The sequence below is a fragment of the Harpia harpyja genome, chromosome 7 (genome assembly GCF_026419915.1).
Source record: "Harpia harpyja isolate bHarHar1 chromosome 7, bHarHar1 primary haplotype, whole genome shotgun sequence".
In the NCBI taxonomy this organism is placed as follows: domain Eukaryota; kingdom Metazoa; phylum Chordata; class Aves; order Accipitriformes; family Accipitridae; genus Harpia; species Harpia harpyja.
Window position 1 is genome coordinate 44,004,755 of NC_068946.1, and position 11,915 is coordinate 44,016,669.

Below are 11,915 nucleotides of genomic sequence, written 5' to 3' on the forward strand. Positions count from 1 at the left end.
GTAGAGGGGGATTCCCCGTTTGATCATGTCCTATTGTCTATCCACCAGCAGAAATGGAAACAGACCCTTCATTACTCTGAGTCATTAAAAATCTTCCAATCAGTTTTGCGGGAGAAGGCTTCCTACCCACAAGCTTCCTGGTCAAATTTCAGCCGAGAGAAAGGCAGTTTACTCAGGGTAGCTGTCGGCATATATTATCATGTACTGCCATATTTTACAGCCAAGATAGCGGCATTTCCCTGTCATATGAAATTTTTATTATCCTACTATGATTATAGAATATCGATACTGTCATAGCATCATCACTAGGTCGAGCCCGGGAGAGTCAGATGCAGTAAAACTATAGGCATTGGCAGTTCATATCCTGATGCGTCATGAGGTGAAGAACAAGGTAACCTGAAGGGAACTAAGTAGCTTTGCAGAGGTGCTATGAGTCTCAAAGTTTTTAAGATGCATTATTTATGTCTGCTTGTCTCTGTTAGTTTCAGACTAAGAAATAGCACAAATAAATGTGCCTTTAAGGTAGTTTCTCTTTCCTCTGTTACTACACAGCTAGACAAACACCTGGTTCTTTCAAAGCAAAATGGCTGGAGTTATCTTGTCACATTTTTATACTCTTAAAAATATTTAGCTCTGCTCACACAACATCTGAGCAGCAGCAGCTGCTCAGACCTTGATTGACCAAAGTCTATATATAGCTCTTGGACAGAGAAACAAGACAAAGTTTGCTGAAGTGTCCAAGGACTTCTCTAAACAGTAAATATCCTTCCACAGTTTAAGTAGTTTGCTGCACTGACTGGAGAAATATGAAGTCCGATGTAAGACTAAATGACCACACCATAGGAAACAAAGGATCCCATCAAGTCTGGCATGTCAATATTTTCTTTACTATCTTTCTAGAAAGTAAATATGTTGGAGGTAAAATTGCTTTAAAATAATCCCATTCATTTCCTCTCTGGCCTGTTGCTGAATGTAGAAAATAAAGGCAAGATCTGCTAATTAATTTTACAGAGACTCTGCTAGCAGATCTGTCTTCTAAATCTTCCTGTCCCTCCCATCTCTTTCTTAGCCAAATCTGATTAAAAAGAAGACATCTTTGTTCTTTGTCTACCTCTCCTGAAAGAAATCTCAGACCTCTTCTAGTCTCACTCCTGCTCTTCCCCCAGCATAGAAGTTTGCATCACAGCATCAGATACCCTCTCCTGATCTTTAAAATCCACCACACCATACAGACCAAGTCCTCCTCTGCTCCACTCTGGGGCTCCCTTGATCACCCAGCGTCTGCTCTTCCTCTTTCCCTAACACAGCCCCTCAGTGAAAAAATCTCCACCGCAGCTTTCCCATCCAAGCCTCCCTTTGCCATCCTGCTCCCTCCCACATGAAAGTCATTTCTTTCCTGCTGCTGTGCTGACTGCTCTTCATCTCTCTTTTTAGAGGCTTGTCCAATTGGCCACGGTAAAATGCTTTGCTCATATGATCAAAAGGGATTGAGTGACTATTTTGTTTGATGGATTTTTCTACTTGAGGTAACGTTATGAGCGGACCTCGGCATACTTTTTGTGTGAGAAAGTATTTTAAAAATAAGTATCTTTTCCTGCAGACATTTGTGCCTGGGCACAAAAGTACCATGCCAATAAGTTCAAGCTGGCATAAAGAGGACCAGTATTTTTAAGTATGTAAGTCCTCCTGATAAAAAAAAAACAAAACCACAAAACCTTCAAGCATTAATATCTGTACTTTCAGTTTAAGTTGTTATTGCCCCAAAAGTTTGTTCTGCTGCTTCACTGGTCATTACAGTCCCTTTAGCTAAGCACTGAGTGGAAAACATGCATGCCCTTCACCTGCTTTGTTGGAGAGTCAAGAGGTTTAGGTCAGCTTCTCGGCACTTAGAGCCAAGCTAGTAAACTTTGCACTGAAGTGACTGAGATATAGTCACATATTCTGTTCCCTGTCTCTGAAAAAAAGGTGTTTCCATTAGCCAAGGGGCGTGGGAGCATTATAACACTGCAGAGACGGCTAAGTAAAAGCTCAGATCGGTAAAAGTAATTAAGCACTTAACTCCCACCAAATTCAAAGGAAACAAAACATCTCCATACCATTATGAATTACACCACAAACATCTGAATTGCTTCTGAAAGGTCTAACAGGAGCTTCTACATCAGATAAGCAATTTGTGTTCATGAGGCCCAAAATAAATTTAAAGGATCAAGGTTAAACGTTATACTGTATTGAAGAGCTTCCAAAAGCTGCTGTTAGCTCATTATGGCATTAGTCAAGGTTATCCAGGGATTATTCCAACTCTCTCATGATACATGGGCCGTAGAGTTACAGCCTGTTGGGATGAACTGCAGGGATCTGAAATGAGCTGCAGAGGCTTGGGAAGACTTACTGGGTTGGTCACCCAAGCACTGAATATGCTTTAAGAAAAAAAAAAAATCAGCATCGTGCCTTTTGTGTTGCCTTTGTGTGTATTTTAGATCACAGGTTTCCAGCCTCTGACTTGGGGATCTGTGGGGTCACTATATTTAAGTAGGCTCTGCAAGATAACCAAGAAAAGTGGCTGTACTGTGACTGGTTAATTTGCTCTACCTTCCTTGGAAAACACTGAAGGCACCAGAAACTAGAAAGGGCTGAAACCCCAAGGTTTTAATCAACTGCGATGTTCTGAATGAAGAAAAGAACAGCTTTTATACAGCTCTTATTGTTCTAAAAGCTGGAAAATCATTGCTTTGCCTTTGACAGGGTTTGGGACAGCTTCCAGTGGCAAGTGCAGGCTCTCCCGCGTAGCCCACTGAGGTCTCCTCACCCATCCTGTGCAGGTCCACTTTTCAGAGAGAAACCAGCCTAGACGGGTTCCCATTGCCCTCTACTGAACAGCACCTCGGGGCACAGCTGGTGGCCAGCGGTTTGGGGCAATGGCTACCACCGGCAGTATGAAGGTAGTCTTGGTGTTAGAAGCGAGAAGGAGGCCACTGAACTGGAAAAACTGAGAATGAGCAAGATCTTGAAAATATGCCTTGTAGTGAAAGAAACAAGGAGCTTAGTTTGGTTTTACCCAGAGGAAGATTAACAGGTGACTCAAACATAGTCTATAAATACTCACATGGGAAATCAACATTTCATAACAAATGCTCCTAAACCTCACAGCAAAGATACAAGAGCCAGGGAATAAACACTGCAAATTAATAAACCAAGGCTGAGAACAGTCTGCACAATTTAGCAAGGAAAGTAATCGACCATGAGTGCAACTTTCCCAAAGTTTGTGGTTAAAGCCCCCTTTCCCCATCCCCATTTTCTAGATGTAAATCAAGACTAAATTTTCCTCCTAAAAAAAAAAAAGTTGAACAGAAAGGAATTCATTTAGGTCCTGTGGCCAGTTTGACAGAGGAGAACAAAGATGCTCACTGGGACCCTTTCTATCTTCATGATCTCTGACGTTGCCTCGCCAGAGGCTTCCAAATGCCTTCCTATTACAGTCACCTCCCTGATCTACTTTGTGTGTCTAAGGCGATGTATCCCCTTCCCTGACAGCCAAACTGCCAGCAATGCTCATATGTCGTGATGTGCTGTCAACAACAATCATCATGACACAATGAGAACCGCGTTAACTGAACATAATAGCAAAACAAATATCAGGAAGAATACCACACAGACTGGCTTATTTATTTTCTTATTCAAGTCATTCATTAAAACCCTCACCATTTTCTCGTTTATCGGAGGTCACCATCAAATTTCCAGCTGCCACTGAATTTCCAGGCACAACCAAGCACTGATGAATCCACGAGGTCTTTTTGCCACAGAAATTAAGCCTCGTTTGCGAGCTTTCCCCAATGACACATTAATCATTTTGACTGTCGTGATTTTATCAGCAGAATCAGAAGTTTTTTTCTTCCTGGTGAACATTTCTTTTAAAGTCATTTTGTTGTGGAAACAAAAAATATTTACACAGTGAGGATGATCGATGATTGGATGACAAAATAAGCGCTTTTTAAATGCTCGTTATACATCTATTGGCATTGGCTGTCTCATTGTGAGCTACAGGCTGCAGTTACGGGGACTGGCACTCTCTCCAATGGAGCACACACAGTAGCCGTGTTTACATTGCTGCGAAAGAGGCCTCCGGAGCCGACAGCGCTAGTAGGAAAGCAGCACGTGACTTTAAAAAAAAAAAAAAAAGAACAACAGCAGCAACAAAAAAAAAAGCATGTACTTTTTAGCCAGCAGCAGACACTGACTCTGCAAACAGCTGTGCCCGGTACGTGTCTTGGGGGTTAGTTATGGTCCCTCGGCGAGGTCACCGCGCGTGCTGCCTGCTCCTAGCAGCCTCGGCTGGAGCGGCGTAAATACATCGCGTCCTCGCACACAGCCGGCCGGCCGAGCGAGGGGGACCGTCACCTCCCGGGGCTTTGCGGGGAGCAGCGGCCGGAGGCGAAGCTTCGTCACCCAGGGCCGAAAACAGACCAGCTCTGCTCACGGCTCCGCTGTCTGAGGAAGATTTGCTTCACAGCAAAAATAATTGTAGCCGGGACAAAAATATCTGTGATGGGATGTGTATCCCACATCCGCCCACCAGTCTGGTTTGCCACACTGCCCCAAACACTGGTGTCAGCGCAACCGGGGAGTGGAAAGGGAGGGATGGAGCAGGCGGGGGCCAGGCTGCAGCAGGGACTGCTTAAACCTGCTTTGCCAGAGAGGGAGGGGGTGTGAAAGTGCAGGAAAAGGTGCCAGAAGATGTCTAGTCCATAGATCCCACAGACCAAGGCTGTGTCCTCTCTCCTCATGGAAAGGGAGTCTGAAAAGCCTGAACAAGAAGGCACCCTCTGCAGATTTGCAGACAACACCAAATTAGGTGGGGTGGTTGGCGTGCCGAGCACCCGTGCTTCCATCCAGCAGGACCTTGGGAAACTTGAGGCCAACAACCTCACGAAGTTTAGCAGAGACATGTGAAGTACTGCACTGAGCTGGAATAACCCCAAGCGCCAGTTCAGGCTGGGAATCAACTGGTTGAAGAGCAGCCCCACTGAGAAGGACCCTTGGGTTATCTTGAAAGCCAGCTTAAATAGGAGACAACAGTTCCCTCTCCCCACAAATGAGGCAAACCACTCCTCGTAACGCAGGAGATCAGGGGAAGCTGTCGGCCCTTCTGCTTGGTGCTGGTGAGACTGCACCTGTTTGAGCCTCCCATTCAAGAGGGAGGTGGAGATGCTGGACAGGATCCAGCAGGTGAACTGCTAAAACACTCAGGGCCTAGAGCACTTCTCCTGTGAGGAGAGCTTGAGGGCATCAAGCTTGCTGAGTCTGTTGATGATGAAGTTAAGACTGGATGTAATAGCAGCCCACAAGCTACCCAAAGGCAGTTAAAAAGATGATGGAGCCAAACCCTTCTCAGCAGCAGCAGCGATTGAGGCAATGGCCACAAGCTGTGACTTGGGGGTTAGACTGAATGCTAGAAAAAACTTCTTCACCAGATGATTGGAACACTGGAACAGGTTACCAGACATCTCCGTCCTTGGAGGAGTTCAAGAATCAAGCAGACAGAGCCATGCTTGTTGATTCAGTCCAGTGTAGGCTCCAGCCCTGTTTTGGCGTGGAGGTTAGATTAGAGACATGCAGAGGTCCCTTCCCACCAACACTCAACAAGTCTATGAAATCCAGCTGTAAGGGATACTACGGTCCTGACACAGGTTTTACTGTGCCCCGCAGTCCCGTTCCTGCTCAAGGCAATGTCCAGGTCTCACCACACAGGTAATGCCCAAGCACAGGTGGGATGTTCACAGCTTCCCAGCTTCTGAAGAGACTCATGGTAAAAGGTCTACATGCTGCTCTACTGCATGTGCTCTCCTGCCCTGTTGAGACTTCTAAGCAAAAAACATCTGAAAAGTGGTTATTTTTAACTCTGGAGGAAAGGCATTATAATAATTTGGACCTGGCAAAGCAACAGTGACAAGCAGACACATCCTCTCCGATGTAAACTCCTCAAACATGAAATGATTCCAGGATAATAATTAGACACAGTTGAGCATGTAGAAAGATCTGAAATGCTCCACCCCAGGGCATTTATCTGTTGTAGGACAGCACAAATCATGAAGCAGTACATTACAGAGCCTTTCATCTCCCTTTAAACATCTTAGAGACAGTTTAAATTCCTTGAAAGGAAAACATTTTAAGACCCTTCATGTACTCAAAACGCCTTTCAAGAGTCCCTCAGAGAACCCTTTGTACCTTAGCAGAATCACAATTTACAGCTCAAAACACCACTAGGCCTTCACAAATACTGTGACTTGTAAAAACTCAAAATATGAGAAAACAATGAGCATTCTTATTACAATATTTGGTCTTTGCTTCAAAGCGCTCTTCCATCAAATGAGGTTTTTCTTATCGAAATGCTCTAACTAGATGATTCACAGAACAAATTCATAACCAAGAAGAAGATAAACTGGAAAAGGGAGTGTGGTTTTCTTGTATTAGCTACATATAGTCTGACTGTACTTATTCCCAACTGGAATATCCATACATAAAAGCAGTCTTGCAAAGACAGTAATTTGTACAATTATTCTAATAACATGTTATTCCCTTAATTTTTATAAACCAAATTTAAGACTCTATTTTATTGTGTTTGCACAGCAATTCTAATGATGAAGCCTCCCAAGTCCCCTGCAAGGTAAGGTAAGGTGAGGTGAGTAGATACTCATTTCTACTGACTAGTTACAAATGCATTTATTTCCCCAATATTCCTTTCTGTCCTCCCCTATCCCAGATTTCCTGCTTGTACAAGGTGTCACTTCTCGTCTCTGCAGGTCCAGGGGGGCAAGTTAATACATTTGTATTAACTTCATATGATGGATACCCTACACGTGCAAATATCCTATCTCCATTAGGTAACAAGCAAGTAGTCTTACCTTACAGATGAGGAAACTAAAGGGCAAACTGACTTCCCATCACCTAGACAGTGACAGATCTGTGAATAAATCCCAGGGTCGTGAGTCCCAGTCCATATAGTCTGGGTTATGGTTAACAGCCATACGGTTACCCCAGGGAGAGGCCGTGTCTTTCAAGGTGGGATGTGCAGTACAGAAGTCTGCAACTTTGTTTTCTTCTTATGCATACAGGGATAAACTGATGAATTGTTTGACAAAAATTAGTGGAGTTACACAAATGTAGAAGCCATGTAGGTGGAAGAAGGATCAGACCCTTTATCTTTCCACAGCAGCAGTGGAGAACATTGACTTGTCTTTACAATAACCTTAGTGAGATCAATAGAAATTTGACACTTTTGCTCGTTCTCACATGACCCAGAGCAGTTGTACTTGCAGGGGTTTAAGACACTGCTGTTGCCAAATTTTTAAGACAGATCAGCACCAATTTCAAATCTCTTTAATACGCAAACCACCTGACCACTAAGGTACCCCTGTGGTGTTCATAAAGACTTCCCGGAGAGGGATGGGATGGCAGTCCGAGGGCACGAACTGTAATGAATATCCTCAGATAAAGACCATCCAAGCGACCAAAGTGCAGAACTGCTACATCCTCACTCCCAAACCAAGGCTTGTCAGTTTGTTTTCATAGTGAAATAACTAACCTCACTGCAAAACCCTCCTGGGGACCATTGCTTTAACTTTTCCCATGATGTTGTTAGGCAAGGTCAGCAGCAGTTCAGACGCATAGTATTCTGTAACACTAGCTATATCATGGCAAAACCTGCCTATCCCTTGTCTCCTTTAGGTTTGATTGCAGAACAGCTGTTGGACCAGAGAGACAACAGGCACTGAGCATATAGTCAAAGCTCACTGTACAGAGCAGAAACCATTGTCTTCAGTAGGATTTTACCTCAGGCTAGAAGCACTTCCATATTTCATAGTAAAGACAAGCCTCAGACTCTCAGAGGATGTTTTCCTTTGTTCTACTTTAATCAATCAGTGCCAATTAACCAACAGTTAGTTTCAGCTCGAGGAAGGAAAGACAGAAATAATTATGTCCTGAGACAGACATCCCATCAGCTTCTCCAAACCTATTAACCACCTCAGATAAATCGGCAATCAATTAACTGAGATTAAAAAGTCTAACGTACAAACCATCTTCTTTACGACCCTCTTTACTCCCATCTCTAGAGCCAGGATGACACAAAATTACTACCCAACCTCTGCATATGTTCAAATAAATGGAACATTACTCTGTCCACAAAACAATTTTTCTGGTTCATCCCAGGACATGGGTTGCTCTAACACTGAAATACAATGTGGACTTATTCCAGGCTGCCCCTGACCAGGGAACAGAGTAAGCTGCTCCTGATATGTCTGTTTATAAGGCATCAGCTAAACAACTGTATTATCGCAGAATACTTAAATCAAGAGTTACGTGCTATAGGTTCAAGCTGCCCATTGTAAAAGAAATTTGCAGTCTTGAAGACAGATTATTCTAGATGGATTGGAGATGCAAAAAATACACATACTAGTGTGAAATAGGAGAATAAAGTTGTTGTAGTTTTAGGTGCTTACAAGGTGTAGGTCTGCCTTTCTTATTGACCTAATGTAAAGATCTGTTTAGGATAAGATGCACAGTGTCCTAGACTCCCTCGACTGTGCCAGCGAGATCCCACTTTCTATAAACACTGGCGATGAATCAGATGAATCCTGCCAAACATCTGCTTTCATTTATCAAAACAAGGTTAAGAAACTTGATCGTAGTTTATAAACATCTCTTGGGAAGGGACTTTTCGTAACACAAACAGAAGGGAGGCAGTAACACTGAGCGGGAAGCTGACCCCGTCCAGCAGTGTCCAGCTTATAACACCTGGTGCAAGCAGTAGCAATCACTGAGATTATCACATGAGACAGCACCGTTATTTTTATTGTGAATAAATACATATAATGACATAATCTACTTGGTAGTGTCAAGCAGTCAGATTTACATCTAATCTTCATAGCTGCTTTTCAATAGTCTCCATTTATTTGGAGTGCCAAGCATTTTGATTTTTTTTCATTATACACACCACCTGTGGTTTTTTTTCTTCAAATACATAAAAGAAATGATTCTTGAGTTCTTTTGCCTGCAGGTTTCCTGTTTGGACTTTTCTAACCCTAGCAGTGAGTAAAATTACACGGTTTTAATCCAGCAAATCCAAGCATAAACTGCATTGAAGAACAGTCTGTACCATTTGTGCCAGTTTTCAGCATGACCTGGAATCCATGGGTAATTCCAGAAGAAAACCCATATTGTGATAATATTTACAGAACGGGAGGGATGGACTCCTTAAGTAGCTTGCTAACTGCCCAAATCTAAGGAATCAAACAGTAAATAACATAACGATATGGGGAGACAGCTCTTGGTGGATGCCATCAGAGTGGCACACGGGGTGCTATCACAGCTCAGCAGCAAGGAGTTGGGAACGACCACAGACTGTCACCTTTTAGTGGAAAGAAATGTGCTTTTAGCAAAGGCAGCTTCTTAGCCAGACCTCTCAATCTTAAATATTAATAATTTTACCACCACAGCTCTCTGTAGTAGCACTTAGAAAAATCTAAAATCCAATTAACTATACAGAAGATAAAAGATTGCCCAAGTGACACATACTGAGGAAGTCACGTAACAGATGCCAAATCTCCTAACTGAGAGGCAAAAAAAAAAAAAAAATTAAAAAAAAGTGTGTTTTAATACAGCCAAGCAGGAGTACAGAACATGGGTAGGGACAGAGAGCATCAGCCTTACTCACAGGGACAGTCTGCCAAGGACATCATAGGAAATACTCACCTGTTGGTTAACGATGAGAGAGCAAGTCTCAAGATGAGACTTTGGAGAAGGGGAAGGGGATTTTATTTTAAAAACAAACCCACTTTCACTCACACCCTCGTACGCACATACTCACAACCAGAAAAAAAAGCGCCTGTCCATCATCTAGGCACCAAGACATGTGTGTCCAGGATCTGCTCCGGATCCCTCACAGTGACACGAGTGCAAGGGACACAGCTCTGCAGTCCTCATCCTGGCTCCTTCCATGGCTGGTGACCACTCACTGCTTTGGGATGTGCTTTTGAACCCCGGAGCTGACAGCAACTGCCGCTTTTTGTCTCTCCAACCCACCCCACCTCTGTGGGTCATCAGGGCTGACTCACTGCCCTTTCTCTCCTCCCTGAGTGCCTCAAGGCTCCAGTCCCAATCTTTATCCTCCTACTATCACCCCTTTGATGGTCTGAGGCTTTGTTTCAGCCTGGGTGTAGGTTGTCCTTTACTGTAGGCCATCCCTTGTTTGCCTGATCCAGCCTGGAGGTGTATTGCTGCCAGCTCCAGCTCAGCCTAGCTCTGCATGGATAAATGTGCCCAGAGGTGTTCTTCTGCAGCGTCACCTACCGTGATTTAGATGCCAGCAATTGCAGGTGCAATCCTACGGCTTCTCTTAGATGGGAGGTCAAACTACAGCAGACTTCAGCCAGTGACCCAGAGGCCCTGCAAGGGCCCAGATTGCTCCTAAGGGGTCTGTGGAAAGTGATTGCACCGAGCCGGCCAGCTGGCTATAGATCTGACTTTTGGGGGATTCCTATCTCTACTGGAAATCAAAACCAAAAGGAGGTTGAAAACCATTGAACTAGGTAATGCAAGAGCCTTCCAGCGGCCTTGACTATGCTATTCATCGAGGTTGGAAGTTGTGATGGAATTTTTCACTATACAATTTAATCTGGGCAGCCTGAGCTCCAGAAGCAGAGGGAGGAAACCCCACGACCCTGGAGCCAGGGCCCCTCGGGCAAGGAAAGGGAACATGTTCAATGGCTTTTAGAGGACAAGTCACACAGGTTTGTTACAACAGTTCACTGGCAGCATTCTAAAGCTAGAAAAGCAGTGTCAGGTGAGCTGCCTAAAAGGGCAAAAATTGCTCCCTACTCTGCAGGGTGCTAATATCTGGGCATTTGTGGGTTTTAACTGCCTCACATTTGGAAGGCAACCTCTTAAGCGTAGGGTTTTAGAGGCCATCCTAGACATCCTGAGTTAGCAGCAGCTCCTCAGCAGGCAGAAACCTGCTGTGGCACTGACTTCTCAGCAACTGAGGTGTCCTGCAGCGGCGGGTTCTGGGGTGAGACACTCCTGCCCAGGTAGCAGCACTGCCTCCCCCTGCACCTCCAGGACACGCCGCACCTCTCCCCTCGCCTGCGCCAGCAGCACCAGCAGGCAAGCGGCTCCCTCTGGGAACTGTTCTTTCTCCATGAGAAAAAAACAAACAGCTTTTTTTTTTGGTCTTCAGTTTGCTTCTCAGCCGGATCAGTCCCTGGATCTGAGTCCCAGTGTGGCCATCCAACTGGTGGTGCCAGTGCAGCAGGGGGAGCAGGGAGGGAAGAAGCCGAGGGAGGGCTGGGGACGGATCCTGCCCTCAGCCCAGTGAGGTATGACTACGACTGAGGCTATAACATAGTCTCAACTCCAAAGAGACCAGTGGCAAAACAGCTTTCCACGAATCACTTCAACATCTATCTGCCTCCATGATGTTCTTTCCCTCCTTGTGCCTGGAAAAGTTTGCTGAAGTTTTCAGCAGACAGCGTCTTCTTTTCTATTCCAGAAAATTTGGAACTTCATTAATAAAGCAAACAACTCATGAGTCCTAACCTTCACTGCTTTGTTTCATTCACTCCCAGGGGAAAATAAAACAAAACACTCACTGACCAGTTCCTGCAGGGTGCGGGAGCAGCTCGCAGCAGGGAGAGGTGGCCTGGAGCCAGGGATCACCCAGGGGACACTGCGACTGTCCCTCCTCACCCTGCACCGCACAGCTCTTCCCAGGCCCTCTGATAAATGTATGTTGTGACAGATCTTCAAGGGTAATGTCCTCCAGTCAAGGGAGCGACACTGCCGTGTCCCCACCAAAGAGGAGCCCATTAAACTTTCTGTCCCTCAAATGCCAGTAGTCTTTTGGTGGGTGTCTTTGATTTTAG